The sequence below is a fragment of the Protopterus annectens genome, chromosome 4.part1 (assembly GCF_019279795.1).
Source record: "Protopterus annectens isolate FY-2018-M chromosome 4.part1, PAN1.0, whole genome shotgun sequence".
Classification (NCBI taxonomy): domain Eukaryota; kingdom Metazoa; phylum Chordata; order Ceratodontiformes; family Protopteridae; genus Protopterus; species Protopterus annectens.
In genome coordinates, this window is record NC_056734.1 from 235186959 (window position 1) to 235203143 (window position 16185).

Below are 16185 nucleotides of genomic sequence, written 5' to 3' on the forward strand. Positions count from 1 at the left end.
ACATGATGTTGCTGTGGGTATAATTGATGTACATTGACAAGTCACTCAGTCCAACATTGCTACAATGCATTTCAAATGATAGAATCACAGAATCATTGAAAACACAAGGCAATTGAGTCTTAAGACAATTTATGCTTTGCAGTACCAAATCATAGACTGCACCCCTCTTTTGAATCATGAAATGAAGCAGAATCACTCACTGAAATACATTAAAATTAATAAAAAGTCACAATTAGCCACTTCTGTCAGCAAGAAGAGTAATTTGTTAAATAATGTAATCAGGGAACAAAATGGCGAAGTCCTTATACAGACTGAAAAACAAAGTCGCATTATGCTGTTCAACAAACTGAAATTCTATATTTCTGAAACCCATTTTCATAAATACATTTAACAGAATGTAAATACCATTCAACACATGGTTGAAATTGTACAAATCTCAACTTCATTGTATCAGTTTAATGACATTTAATTCATATACTTCAACATCAGCCAGCCAAATTATTCACACAACATACACTTTGACACACAATATCAAGTAATATCAAACTTAGGAAGAATATGCACGCATCATTATTCAAGAGTGCATGTAAGTCTCACAAGAGATGATGATCGATTTTATATGCATTAACTTTTTATTTATACACTAAGACACTTCAAACCAGAAGGGAAAAAATAGGTCTTCCATAGCAATAAGTAGGTTAACTTGTAGCAAAATGGTATAAACTCTTTATTCATCCAGGTAACTATTGAAAAGCTGTGGAGGTGGCAGACTGGGGTATCCATCCCCTACCCTACAGAACATGCATGCCTGGAAACTCAGCTATACTAGCAATATTCCTAGAAATACACAGTTGACAGAATGATCTAGAAAGGCAAGCACAACTAAGAAAATGGTGATAAAGCTGTCGAATGAACTATACTAAGATAGAACATTCACAGCATAGTTTTATATTTGTTTAATGTTTTTGTTTCAGTATTAATGGGGCTTTTTCTGTTCATTTGTTTTGTTTGCGTAATATCTAAAACCAATAAAATCATGATCATAACCAAAACCAAATTAGCATAATAATAGTCAATCATCTACAAAAACACCTCTTTATGAGTAAGAACAAACATTTTTTCAGCTACTTTATTTTTCATTAATCCTCAAAGAAAATGTGGGTTCTATTTATTGCATTCACAGTCCAAACTGTAGTACAGTACCTCATTATTCTAACATGTACTATATGGAATAACCAATGGAGCCCATTGTGGGCAGCAGTTAACGTCTTAACTTATGTAGGATTCACAGCAGCACAATGTACAGTAAGGCAGACCCAAGTGCAGCAAAGGCATTTTATTATCAGTAATGGCACTGGAAATCCTGACATATACACTCCAGATGATGGAAGCTAAAGCCCTTAGCTTCTGAATTATATTACTCAGATTAGTCAATACAGATTTGCTTGTCTCAATATGGTTTAATAAATGGTGGTCATATTAGAAGCAAACAGTTTTTTTATGCACTAAAGTGAAAAAATATGGTTCATTGCATTGCATCACAAAGTATGCCTGTTTTTTATTTCAAAAGTAGAAAATGTAGAAGTATAAAACACTGGTAGTTATATATGCATTATGAGTGTCTTGAATTACTTTCAAAAGGCTATCTCGTCCAGGACAGGAATGTGTAGTTTATTCCTCCTCTACTCCAGTCAGTTGAGATCTAAATTTATCAGCCCTTCTAGAGATTATTTACATGTAGCATACAGTGGGTTAGTTAAATAAAAAAGTGTCAAGATTAGATGTTAGTTCTGCCTGCCATAACATGGTGTACTTACAATGTGCTGTGAGGTCTGTTGGTTAGACAGCAAACATACAAACATGTTTTAATTTCTGGGCCCTCATAAGCCAATTGACCCTAGCTGGAAATCTGCATAATGTATGTGTATTAATAATAATGTATTTATTATGGATATGCTGTAAACTCTAAATGGTCATAAATAATAATTACAAACACTTCTAACCTCGTGGTTTCTCATAGCCATTCACTGTCAATTCATTTATGGAAAGCAATGCATGTACTGTAGTTATGAACATTTATATACATAAATACACCCATATTTAATAACCTCATCACCCCATATAAAAATCTTACTTCCCTTCGCTCAGCCGGCAAGCTTCTAGTAACTACTTTCAAATCCCACAATAAAGCAGGTGACTCCTTATTTGCCAACACTGTAGGATCTTATTGGAATAAACTTCCCGTAGACCTGACCACCCTAAGCTCATCTCACCTTTTCAAAAAACAAATAAGAAACCATTTACAAACCCACTGGCTATGCCCATGCTCTAATCCTGACTGAGCTCAGCAAAGAATTCCTCTCTTTCCAGTCCCCCCCCTTCACTTCCACTGGTTGTTCTCTACCTTTGATCATGACTCTACTGACCAACTTACAGAATTTTCTTTTTCTCTTTTTTTCTTACACTTCCTACTTCCTCCATCTACATGCTATATCACTGCATCTTGTCATCTTTTCTTTTTCTACCTTTTTACAGATCTCTTCTATGCTGATCTCCTTCCTAATACTAGTGCCCTGGCACAACTTGTTCTATTCTAAATTGTAAATATTGTAATTTTTATTTGGCTCTCCATATGTCAGTTTATTTCCAATCTTCTGCATTTATTAGCAGTCTTACTCTAGCAATCATTACAAAAGAAGGTTGCCTCTCCATTTTTACTTTCTTGTCATAATACCTCTGCATTTTATTTTACTATACTACATAATAATTGTTCCTTTATTTGCTTTTATGTTTATATACTTTTGTTTGTTTCGGTCCTTGTTTTGGTTTTTGTTATTTGATTGTTTGTTCTCTTTATTATAAGTTACTAGTATGTTAGTGGAGCTTTTCTCCTCGGGCCTCTGCTGAAAATGGACATGTATCCAGCCAGACTAGCCCGGTTAACAAATGTAAAATAAAATAAAATAAAAATAAAAATAAAAACATAAATTATGAACAAAAAGTAATAATGCTATCAACAGAAAGCGGAGTTAAATGCAGCAAACAACTAATATCACAACTCTGCATCATGAAAAGACAGAGTACATCAATCACATTAGCAAAAGCTATAACATCATGGTGCTACCAAGCAGCAGTGCTGTGATACCTATCTTCCTTATTGTTATAGAAAGATTTGCATTGTCTGTTAGAGTATACTGTACTCATAGGAATTTACTAAAAGACACCTAGGAAACTTGACTTGTTAAAAAGGATATGCTGTTTTCATGTGTTAATCTAAAAAAAGTCAGTCTGTCAAACAATCAATAAAGTTAAAAGAGAGAGAGAGAGAGTTCCTTAATAACAGCGTAAATTCTCTCTGCCTTTAGGGAACTACCAGTTGTCACCCATAATCAGGTTTGTCTAAATAGTTACTCTTCTTTGGGCATCTGTTTTCTCCTGTTTTCTTACTCCCCTAGTTTTCAGTCAAAATCAGCAACAACAACAAAAAGAAAAGAGACTCTCACTCCCTCTCTTGAATGATCCCAGCTATCATACAGCTTGGTTAGATTTTGGCCCTCTGATTCATCCTTGTTGTATCTTCTAAATTTGCTAGTTTTCTTCACAGATCTAGACCTATTTAAGATTTAAAAAATAATTCATTGAATTAAGTCTAAGAAAAGATGTTATACATTAACTGTATAGGTTCTACTATATGAAGACCTGCAATTCTTAAAAAAATATGAAATTGCTCCTCTTTCTGACCCGCTGCTATGCTTTTTAAAAAGCAAGAACTATGATTTTCAGTGCACAGAAAGTCTTAGGCATGAGTGTATCTTATGGAATAAGGTTGTTCCTTTTCAGGATAATAGAAATTCATCTTTCTCCTAAAATGTTCATAACATTTTCACCTATATGTTGTTTTATGTACTACAGAAATTCTGTTTGTTTTCAGAACACAGAACAGAGAATAAAAAAAATAATAAATATGCAGTCTGGAACTGATCTTCATTAAGTAAGTGTTCCGTAACTTTTCTGTTTAAGAGACAGATTGTGTTACGTAATATCTTGCCTCTTCTATCCAATCTGCTCTGTTATTTCACATTGGACTAAAGGAATGGCACGCCGCCATGGAATGTTGGCCGAAGAATACATGAATTCCACATTCAGACAGCTCTGCTGTTAAAATATACTTACAATAAAAGCACTTGTAAATCATGATTCCATTATTTAAACAAGTGGGCAAGGTGCTGATTCTTACCAGATAAGGACAATATAAGAAAGGACTTTAATGTGCTAGTCAACAAACAGATTTAAGATAAAATGTATAATTTACTTAGATTTATGTGACTAAAAAGTATGTGATTTTTTTTTGGGGGGGGCATTATTTACTTCAAAAGGTCTCTCTTCTATCATTGCAATTTTATGTCTACATTGATATGTTATCATCTGAGTAACGTGCGACTCAACTTTTCTTCATCAAAAAACATGATGCAATATGTCATAAAATGGCCAAAATAAGTGGTGTTTGTTCAAGCTTGAGAACTAATAGCAAAGCAAAACAATATCAAGTGTGGCAGTGTTAAGCATCTCAGATTATAGTTCATCATCATTACTGTATAATCTGCCTTTTAAATGGCATTAGGCAACATGGAAAACTGTCATCTTACTGAGTTACTGAGAACTTCTAAGGCCAAACTGAGTGATGAGTGTTGTAATATGTAGCACTTTAGAGTTACAGTGTGTAGGGCTAATACACAGAAAAAGGTAATGAAAAAGCATGCGCAAATCAGCAGCCCAACATGAATAGCAAAGTGAAACTCCCGTCAGAGACAGGTGCACTGTATACAGCAGCTGTCATATTACAGGGTTCTTGTGGAAGTCAAGTCTACAAAATGAAACAGGTACCTAGATATAGAGATAGCCAGATATCAGGCAGAGAGACAGGGAGATAGATATTCATTCATGTGTGTGTGTGTGTGTGTGTGTGTGTGTGTGTGTGTGTGTGTGTGTGTGTGTGTGTGTGTGTGTGTGTGTGTGTGTGCGTGTGTGTGAGGCAACATGTGGAACTTTGGTGTGAGAATGTATACATTTTATCCATTTTTGACAACTATCCTGGAAATTCAGCATCATGCCGTACATCTAGACACCATAAAGTACACAGTGTGCTACTCAGCGTGCCACTAGGATATAATGTATACATGCCTTACAACTGAATATGTGCTTATATATTTGCATGATGCATGCTTTCCTTAGACAGTAGTCCTGCTGCTAACTGCACTGTACAGCTTCCGGACATACAGTTTTGAGAAATGCCACACTACTTTGCTATTGCATCAGACTTTAGCTGGTGCTAAATGAAAGAGACATTTCATTTTGCTGCCAAGATAAGAATTGTCTTATACTGTTGTTTATTTCCCCTTTGTTTTTCATTCAAGAAGCTTCATCTGTAGTAGTACTTCTTGGTTAAAGTACTGGTATATCTACAAAGCTTTTCATTCAAGTTTGGACACTGAACAGGTAAATTACCATGTTTAGGAAGACTTTGGGACAGAACAGCATATCATTATTTGAAATTATATACATATTTTATATATATATATATATATATATATATATATATATATATATATATATATATATAAAGTCTATATAGAATGCCTTTTGTGTGGAGTCTGCACATCCTCCCTATTGTCATGTGGGTTTCTTCTGCGTGCTCCAGTTTTCTCCCACATTCCAAAGAGATGCAGTAGGTGGCTTGGACAGTCTAAACTGGCCATAGGTGCGAGTGTGTGTGCAATTGAAAGGCATGGATGAGCTACTGCAGCAGAGCTAGTGATCCGGCGGTGTTAACCTTGTCTCAAATGGATTGCCACAGTTGAAGTGACACCCCAACAACATGTGCAAAAATGGGAAAAGGGTTGAGGATGGAGGGATGAAGTGGCTATTCAGAAGTGTCAGGAATGTTGGTCATCACAATTATCATGCTGTACATATATATATATATATATATATACACATATGTGTGTGTGTGTGTGTGTGTGTGTGTGTGTAAATATATATATATATATATATATATATATATATATATATATATATATATATATATATATATATATATATATGGGTCTACTTTCAAACATCTAAAATCCATAACATCTAATTTCATAACATGGAGACCAGAACATCTAAAACTCAAAACATCTAAAACCCATAACATCGAATTGCATAACATCTAACACTACAAATCACAAGAAAATAACACCACCTCCACACAGAACGAAACCAAACTACTAAACACACTTTTTACTATGTTTCTGGAGGGGGACAAGCCCACTTGCACCCCCACACCCCCCCGTAAATTAAATATACCAACTCCAGGATCGCACTACAGTGGGAAAAAGTTAATTTCCTTACCCCACTGTATCAAGACCCCACTGAAGAAATGTAGTAAAAAGTGTGTTTGGTAGTTTGGTATCATTATATGTTGTTATATGTGTAGGGGATGTTATTTTCATGTGATTTGTACTGTTAGATATTATAAATGTCAATGTTATGGGTTTTAAATCTTTTGGGTTTTAGATATTCTGGTCTAAATGTTATGAAATTAGATGTTATGGGTTTTAGATGTTTTGAAGAGGAGCTATATATATATATATATATATATATATATATATATATATATATATATATATATATACATACACACATATATATATAGATAGATGGATATACATATATAGATAGTTATAGATGTATACATAGACATATCTATCTATATATGTAGATACAAATATCTGTGTATATATATATATATATATATATATATATATATATATATATATATATATATATATATATATATATATATATATATATATATATATATATGTATATATATATATATATATATATATATATATATATATGTGGTGACCCCTAACCGGGAAAAGCCGAAAGACACAAACAAACAAAAAAATATATATATGTATGTAATAAACCATTAGAGCTATGTGAACTTCCCTCATGTTTCAAACAAGCCACAATCACTTCAGTGCCTAAAAAATCCACTATAACAGGAATGAATAACTACAGGCCAGTCGCTTTGACATCAATGGTCATGAAGACTTTTGAGACTCTGGTGTTAGCTCACTTGAAGGATATTACAGCTCCCTCACTGGACCCCCTTCAGTTTGCTTATCGAGAGAATTAGTCAGCGGATGATGCAGTAAGTATGGGCCTGCACTATACCTTGCAACATACTGACAACCCAGAGACATATGCAAGGATTCTGTTTGTGGACTTCAGCTCAGCATTTAATACAATAATTCCGGAACTTCTCCCAACTTTACGTTCCTGTTTCCACCTGTCAATGGATCACCAATTTTCTAACCAATAGGAAATAGCAGGTGAAATTGGGGAAATTTACCTCTAGCTATCACACAATCAACAGAGGTGGGCCCAGGGATGTGTGCTCTCTGCACTGCTGTTCTCCTTCTACACTAATGACTGCACCTCTAAGGATCCCTCTGTCAAATGTATTAAATACGCAAATGATACAACCATCATCAGAATCATCAGAAACGGTGACAAGTCTGCATATAGATTGGAGGTTTAACAGCTGGGCCTTCAGTGTAGTCAGAATAATCTGGAACTGAACACTCTTAAAACTGTGGAGAGGACAGTGAACTTTAGGAGTGGTAGTACAATATTATCCCACCTCTTTATATTTAATACTGCTGTGTCAGTTGTGGAATCCTTCAAGTTTTTAGGATCTATAATCTCCCAGGATTTTAAGTGGGAGACCAGTGTAGGCTTCATCATAAAAAAGGCACAACAGTGAATGTACTTTCTGCGACAGCTGAGGAAGTTCAACCTCTCACAGGAACTGCCGATTCATTTCTATACAGCAGTCATTGAGTCTGTTCTCAGCTTATCCATAACTGTGGTTTGGATCTCTGTCTAATCATGACAAAAATAGGCTGCATCGAATAGTCAGGTCTGCTGAAAATATCATTGGTGCTATTTTGCCCTCTTTAAAGGACCTGTACTATTCCAGAGTCATGAAAAGGACAGGGAAGATCATCATTACCAACCCTTCACATCCAGGCCACCATCTTTTTGAACTGATACCATCAGCCAGATGTTAGAGATTAATACACACCAAAATAAGCAGATATAACACAAGCCATCAAGTTCATAAATGGTTAACTCAGTTTATTAGATTGAGGTATTCTTTTCCCAAGCCTCCAAGGATTCTGCAGTATTGTTTACATATTGTTAAAACTTGTTTCTTTCAGAGTTTATTTCAGTACTGCCTGCAATGAGTTGCACTTTGCACCTTGCATGTATATGTATATGCATATGTATATGTATATATACTTTTTTGTCTGTTTCTGAATACTTGCATGTATGTCATTTGTCTTGTTCTTAATAGTTGTATGTATGTTATTTATGCAATTCATACATGGAAAGTCAGTGAAACCAGAATCAAATTCCTTGTATGCATGCATACTTGGCCAATAAACGTGATTCTGATTCTGATGCTGATCTGTGTATGTACACACAATATGTTATGGTAAGAATATAGTAGACGCACAAATACCAAGTATAACATATTCTTGCCTCTTGCAAATGGCCCAGAAGATGTGAGTTGACAGAAAAGTGCTGTTAAAAGAAGGTCTGTAGAGCCCACAAAGGCTGAGATATTTTTGCCTTTCATGGAAGATGGACTTTGGACCTAATATGAAGACTCAAGATGTCAATGATCACAATATGGCATAAATTTGAGGAATACAATAAAATATAGTTATATTGTTACAATTAATGAAAGAGTAACAGGAAGATATAGGTTTGGCTTAACGTGCTCAAGAAAATCTGCTCTGGGTTAAACAGGCCTGTGAGTTTTTAACATTTGAATCCTGATCAATAAGTTATGGAAAACTCAATTGCGCAGAAGTGTATTTCTCGTTTTAAACTTGTTTTGGGAAGTGGACTTATACTGTTTTATTTTTTTTTACTGTAAATAAACTGCCTTTAAACAGATGAAAATGTCTCCAATGAATTATACCTGCTTGTTGCAGTGGTCACTGGCAGTGAGCATACTTTGGTCTATGATTGATAAATTTCAATTAATTACCTAATTTGGAGAAAGGGAAATGATGCAGTTAATGTTGTTTACCAGCCCCTCAAAAGAGTTTGTGTGTGTGTGTGTGTGTGTGTGTGTGTGTGTGTGTGTGTGTGTGTGTGTGTGTGTGTGTGTGTGTGTGTGTGATACTTTGCCAACAATGGAGAATCTCACAGACAATTTGGTACAGATCATCACAAATTTGAGTCTGTGTACAATGGCATTGGAGGCGAAAAGTGTGCTGAATCAGAAGAAGAATGAGGCTAGTGATAAAAATGTAATTAGTCTCTGGAAACTAAGAGCTATGATAGCAACTGTGCCAACCATCCCTAATAAAGCTAAGCAAAGATTAAGATACTGAGGCACACCTTGTTGCTTTTAACTTTTAATATGCCAGCCAGGAGAGTTGGTCTCAGTCTGCAACAGCTAAATGTTTTTTCACAACTCAAGGGGAAAGAATCAAGGTATATACATATACATATACATATATACATATACATCAAAGGTACTTAGACTGAGTGTCAAATACCAAAATAAAAAAGAAAGAAACCAACTAGAGTCGGTGTGTCTTTTTGACTAGCAATACAATTTCATAAATGGACATTTTATTTAAGTAAAATGATAAGATATCAAATGTCTAATTTAAAGAACATTGTAGCATTATGTTTAGTTCCAGAAGAAAACACTGAAAGTGAAATAATGACAATTTAGTAAATGATAACTTCAAAAGGCACTCACTATTAATTTATACAAATGGACCCTTCAGTGACCATTTGACTAGTGATAAATTGGGTGTGCTAAATGAAAGATTACTTGATAATTAAGCATTGCCACAAGTGAACAATATAAGCCTGTAACTAAGAATGTGTGCAGATATCTATGCACACACCCAAACGATCAGTAACTATAGTAAGATGTTTTAGACGTGGGGAGAGGGAGCACATTGGTAAGGAGGTATCAGCCCAACATGATAACTCCAAAAACTAAACTTTATTGCACTGACCATGTAGTCTTCATCCTAGCACCTAAAACTACAGGACTACATTCCTCTCTCAATCTGAGATGTCCAAAACTACTCAGACTTCAGACCACAGCTCAAGTAACGCCTCTTCACTCAAGGAAAGTCCTGCTGCACTCAGTGACGTCACAATACATGAACTCTGCAGCTCTCTCACACCCCTTTATCTCTGTTTCACCTTTCCATATCTTATCTTGTCATCTCCTTACATACTGCCTTGTATTCATTCTAACTCCCTCTTCTCATCATGCCTCTCACACTTTCTATTATTTCTACTCCTCCCCCCTCTGCAAGCCTCTCTCAGAGTTCCTCTGTCTTCTCCCCATGGTATCCTTTCTTGCTGCTATTCTCACTTGCCACCTCCAATGTCTTCATACTCCTCTACATAATGATGTGCTTCTATCCTTGTAGCATAAGCCATCTCAGCCATTGGGCTGCGTCTTATCCATAAGGATCTGCTCAGCATAATTCCATTTTCCATCCATGTTTTGACATAGTTAACTGCTTCTTCAACTAAATGTTGCAACATATTCCTATAGCTGTAAATATATATATATATATATATATATATATATATATATAAATACAGGTATATATTTGTTTTTTCTTTGCATATCCTTGTATCTGCAAATATGTTTTGTTCATATCTTATATGATCCTGTTCACCCAGGACGTGTCTGCAAATGGTCCACTGAGACACACAAAAAAAAAAAAAAAATATATATATATATATATATATATATATATATATATACACACACACACACACACACACACACACACACACACACACACACACACACACACATATATATATATATATATATATATATATATGTAAATAAATACCTAGTATGCCATGGTAATGCTTCATGCAACTGGGCCAGGAAATGTGAATCTCCAGAGAAAAACTTTTGAAAAAAGGGCTGGAAGCTCACAGTGGCAGAAAAGAGATGTTTGCCTCTCATGAAAAGGGGATACTGGGCCTCCCAGTGAAGACTACAGAGATACTGTGTAACTGCTGAATACCAGGGCAGATAACCATGTGTTTACACTCAATGAGTAACAGAAAAACATATAGCTGAATGGTTTCACAGCTGTTTGGCTTGAACTCCTGAAGGAAAACTGCTCTTTTTGAGTTAAGTGAGTTTGGCTTAAACAAAACTATTAGATATAATATACAGCAGCAAGACAACATGCCAGAAGCACTAGTACATTTATTTAGAGTAACAAAACATTATACATCACTATCTGACAGCAGTTTTCACATGCCATAGCTGGTTTACAACTCACAGCACAATTCAGACAAATATCGTACAGTTTATGTCAGACAAGTAAATCACATTTAAGTTCACTAATTCAGACAGGTGCAAGCCCAAATGTTGCAACTATTTCAATATATTTCCAGATTTAAGTTCCACTCTGCTGAACATTTCTCTACAGGGTCCTTCTCCAAAGAGATACAGTCCACTTGGCTACATCCACATTGACGTTACCTAGAATCCCAATTCCATACATTAATTCCCCTTTACAAGAGGCAAACCAACAGGCTGCAGGCATTGTGCCTCTCTAAGACACTATTTCCTAGTTGTGGCCCTCTCTTCCTCAAGTAGATGTTCCTTCAGGATTGCTCAAAGATTGCAACTCTTTAGACCATACAGCGTTCACTAGAGTGTAATACAGCACATTTATTGTGATATATTTCGGGCATATCACAGTGGAATTAGCTCATAAAACACATATTTGTCATATTCACTCCTATATATACTGAAAGTAATACAAAAAAAATTATTGAATTTAACAAAATAGTACCCTCTGTTATTCATTCCGAGTATGATAAGCCAAAAAAAAAAAAAAGAATTGTTAAACTTGATTCACAAAGGAAAAGCATTTAACACTGATACAGGTTTGTACCTTCTTCTGCTTTCTCTTTAACTGTCTGCTTCCTTTCCTAGCAGCATAACACTTCACTTCATTGCCAAATGTGCATCTAGATACCTTTGGTCCTTCCCTTCAGGTCATACTTTTTGCAATACTTATTATTTTATAATGGGGCCCTTCCTCATGTGGCACATTTACTTATTATTTTATAGTGGGGCCCTTCACCATGTGGTACACTTACTTATTATTTTATAATGGGGCCCTTCCCCATGTGGCACATTTATTTATTATTTTATAGTGGGGCCCTTCCCCATGTGGCACACTTACTTATTATTTTATAATGGGGCCCTTCCCCATGTGGCACAATGATACTTCCCAGTACTTAGTACTCCAGGATGTCATTCCTTTTGCAAGTCACTGGCTTACCATTTTAGACTGGAAATCCCCCCATTTACCTAACAATACAGGAACTTTCTGTCTGTCTGCTTGTATAGATCGATCAGCAGCTCTTTCTATAATCTATTGCCAGTTGTGGCATCTAATAACTTGTGCCCCACACTTGCAATGGTTCTGGTTTGGACATGTTGCAGTAATAGTGTGAAACATGATTACATCGTGGCCTTTTCAAGAAAATTGTGATTTGATTTCTTTATCTATGAATCCAAGCTGTATCTTGGTGCATTTTCTGTATCACTGTTATCAAATATGTTATGCCTACGCCCATCCATACTGATCAACTCTGTCAGCTGCATCCGTCATTTCTGTCCTACACTGCATAATTACTACAGGTCTAGAACTTGTATTAGAGTTAAAAAGGACAGTAAATTTAGGTTCTGCACTCCTAGTTGTAAAGATAAACAGAAGAGCAATTTCTGTATTTTTAATTTTAAAGCTAAATAAACTTCTTCTGCTTTTATCTGTAAAACTAAACAGATATACAGTTTCTACAGTTTTTCTAACTTAAAAAAACAGTTTCTGCACTTCTGATTATCAATGATGAGAAGCAAATTCTGCTCTTCTAACTGGCAAAATTAAAGAATCAGAGAAGGATGCTCAGAAAAAATGATCAGAGAGTTAACTGTAGTGCAGAAGGGGGTGAGTCAATAGCAGCCTGGACCTGCACTATACAATGTGCCTGCAGATGGGTCATCAGTGGTTTTCAGGCATGCATCTCTATGCTGGTACCCTGCAAGTGTATCTCTCAAGTGGAGAGCATAGTCTCATTAAATAGCAGGATTACAAAGGTGTCACTTGGCTGCATGTTCAGTGTCTTTTGACAGACAACGTGAGACAGAAATTAGACATCTGCATTGGCACCCTGGAGTATCTCGTTGTGTGGGTAACAGAGTCACATATATGGAAGACCCCATACATTGGGACATCAGAGGCTCAGCTAGTCTGGCAGGCCCACCATACCCTGACACATCAGCTATTATAGAGTTCCCTTTCCTTGTGTCTAACTCCCCACACAGTTTTTATAGTCAAACCTTTCCTGTCACCAGCTGTCCTCCATTTGTTTGTCTGCATCGCTCATCTTTTGCCATCTTTTTGTTTCCATATCTCCCGTCTGTCTCTTTGTCTTCATTTTATGTCAGTTTGCATGTTCCTGCTACCTTCTCAAACCCTTTCTTTATTTCTGCATGTCTTCCTGTCTACCCTTCACTACTACTCTTCTCAAAAAAATGGAAAATGGGCAACAGTCCTTCTCAGTGATCAACAACCCAGATTCTACAACTCTTTTAGAATCATGACAGCCCTGCTGCCCTGTGCAGAGCGAGTGATAATATACAGAACAATATGAATGAATCCAAACCAACAGGTACTCTGTTCATAAATATGACCAGAGCCTTTCAGGCAGCCAATCACAACCTTCTCCTGAATGAGCTAAGGAAGTTCGGTATTGTCCAGCCATAAAATCAACATTTCGGGTACACCAAAACTGGTTTTCCAGTCAAAAAGCCTATAACAGGGATCCTTTCTGGATTCTCTGATATTCTCATTTTTTGCTAATAATTTTCCGTCTAACCTTTCACAGCTAAATATAATCATGTACACAGATGATATCCTTCTCATAGAAACTTACCAAAACAGCTTAACAGTGACATGCACCTGGACCCACAACAACACACTTCTCATGAATACCTTAATATTTAGCATTATGACTTTTGGAACTTCACAACCCACGGTGGTGGTGCTGCGGTAGCGTTGTCACCTCACAGTAAGACGCTGTCCGGTTCGATTCTCAGTTAGAGTGTCTCCTGCGTGGAGACATGCGTAAATGGACGTACCTTCATTGAAGATTGTGCGTCAGGCCTGGCAAGCCGGTACGTAAAAATCAACTGCCAATCATTAGCGGACTGGAGTTCCGCTGTGGCGACCCCTAAATTGGAAAAGCCGAAAGACACAAACAAACAAACTTTTGGAACTTCAAAACAGTTCCTAAAATGTCTCAAATGCATGTACCTGACAAAAATGTCAAGATGCTTGACAGCAGTAACAGAACACAAATACTTTGGATTAACTTTAGACCCATTTCTGTCTGTCTGTCTGCCTCTCTCTTTTTAAAAACAATATATTAACAACGTTATCAACAAAACCCTGGGACAGCTTAAAATACGCAATAAAGTTTCTCATCCTCTCACATATATTTTACCAACCCAATAATACCCCTATACTCTCAAAACTCATAGTCCCATATAATAATCTGAACTCCCTACGTTCTTCTAGCAAACTTCTTGCCAGCTTAACAAAGTCTAATAATGCAGCTGGTGACTCTCTGTTTACCAACACAGCAGGAAAACACTGGAACCTACTACCCACTAAACTAACTCTAACTACATCCTTGCCACTCTCTAAACAAAAACTTAGAAAACACCTCCAAATGCACTGGCTATGCCCTTGTAGTAACCCTGACTAACCATCCTCTTCACCCCTCTTTCTTCCTCTTCTTGCCATACTTCCAAACTTCTACATGCTTTTGACTTGTAAATAAGACTGACTCTTTTTAAACTCTAATCAACTTAGTGTTTAAATAATTCTATCTCATATGATCTATTGTACATAACTCTTACTATTCTGTTTTTGAGCTGTCTTAAGCTATATTCTGCTTACTGTACTGTTTCTCAAGTGTTTTTATCTATTGTACATAACTCTTACTGTAGTATATCTGTTCTAGCTCTCTTAAACTTTACTCTGTTTTATTGTAACTTTTCTCAAGTGTTTTATCTCAAGAATGTATTAACTACCTGCTTTTATTTTGTTTTTTTCAATCCTTTTTCACCATGTAACAATATTTTATACTTTGTATATCTATGTGGAGATTTTCTCCCCAGGCCTCTACTGAAAATGGAAATATATCCAGCTAGACTAGCCCGGTCAACAAATGTAAAATAAAATAAAATAAAAATTAAAATGTAATTAGTAACATATTAAAATAATATAAATAGCACAACTCTCTGGATTCTGAATGATGTTTAAATGAAATGAATATACTTATGGTGACAAACCTATCCAAAGAGAAAGAGTTTCTTTCCCTTCTAGTTCACTAGTATGGTGATGAAGACTTTCGGCTTTTCCCGGTTAGGGGTCGCGACAGCGGAACTCCAGTCTGCTCATGACTGGCAGTGGATTTTTATGATGCCGAGTTGCCAGCCCAACACCCAACCTTCAACGAAGGCACGCCCATTCACGCTCGCACCTACCTGCATGTCTTTAACGTCACTCAACTGTGGGGAGGACATGCAGACTCCATACAGAAGGTGCTCCAGCCGAGAATCGAACGGGAGAACCTCTTGCTGTGAGGCGACAACGCTAACCGATGCACCAACGCAAAAAATATGAAACCATTATCACCATACTAGTTCACTAGTATGGTAATAATGGTTTCATATTTTTTGCGTTAAAAGTAAGGAAAATTTGAAGCATAATGAACTGTTCCATACACATCTTCACTACGTAGCTACATTCTGGCATACAAAGGATCATTACCCCAGAGCCTAAAAAATGATAAAGGGCATTTGTGTTCCACTGTCAAATGAGCAAAGAACAATGTGGGTAATGAATGTGAAATCGATGAAACTGTAGAAGCTAAGTGATAGTTTCACTTTTAAATAATGTCATCTTGTATGCCAAAAAAATATCCCAACAATTCTTAGCTCCGGTATTTTATGCAAGAAAACCAGAC

General features: G+C 36.1%; 1 protein-coding gene across 2 annotated transcripts in view; it reads right to left on the reverse strand.

The window, feature by feature from the left end:
• LOC122800825 (procollagen-lysine,2-oxoglutarate 5-dioxygenase 2-like) overlaps positions 1-16185 on the reverse strand; it is an 816734-nt gene that overhangs the window by 274262 nt on the left and 526287 nt on the right. The window lies entirely within an intron of this gene.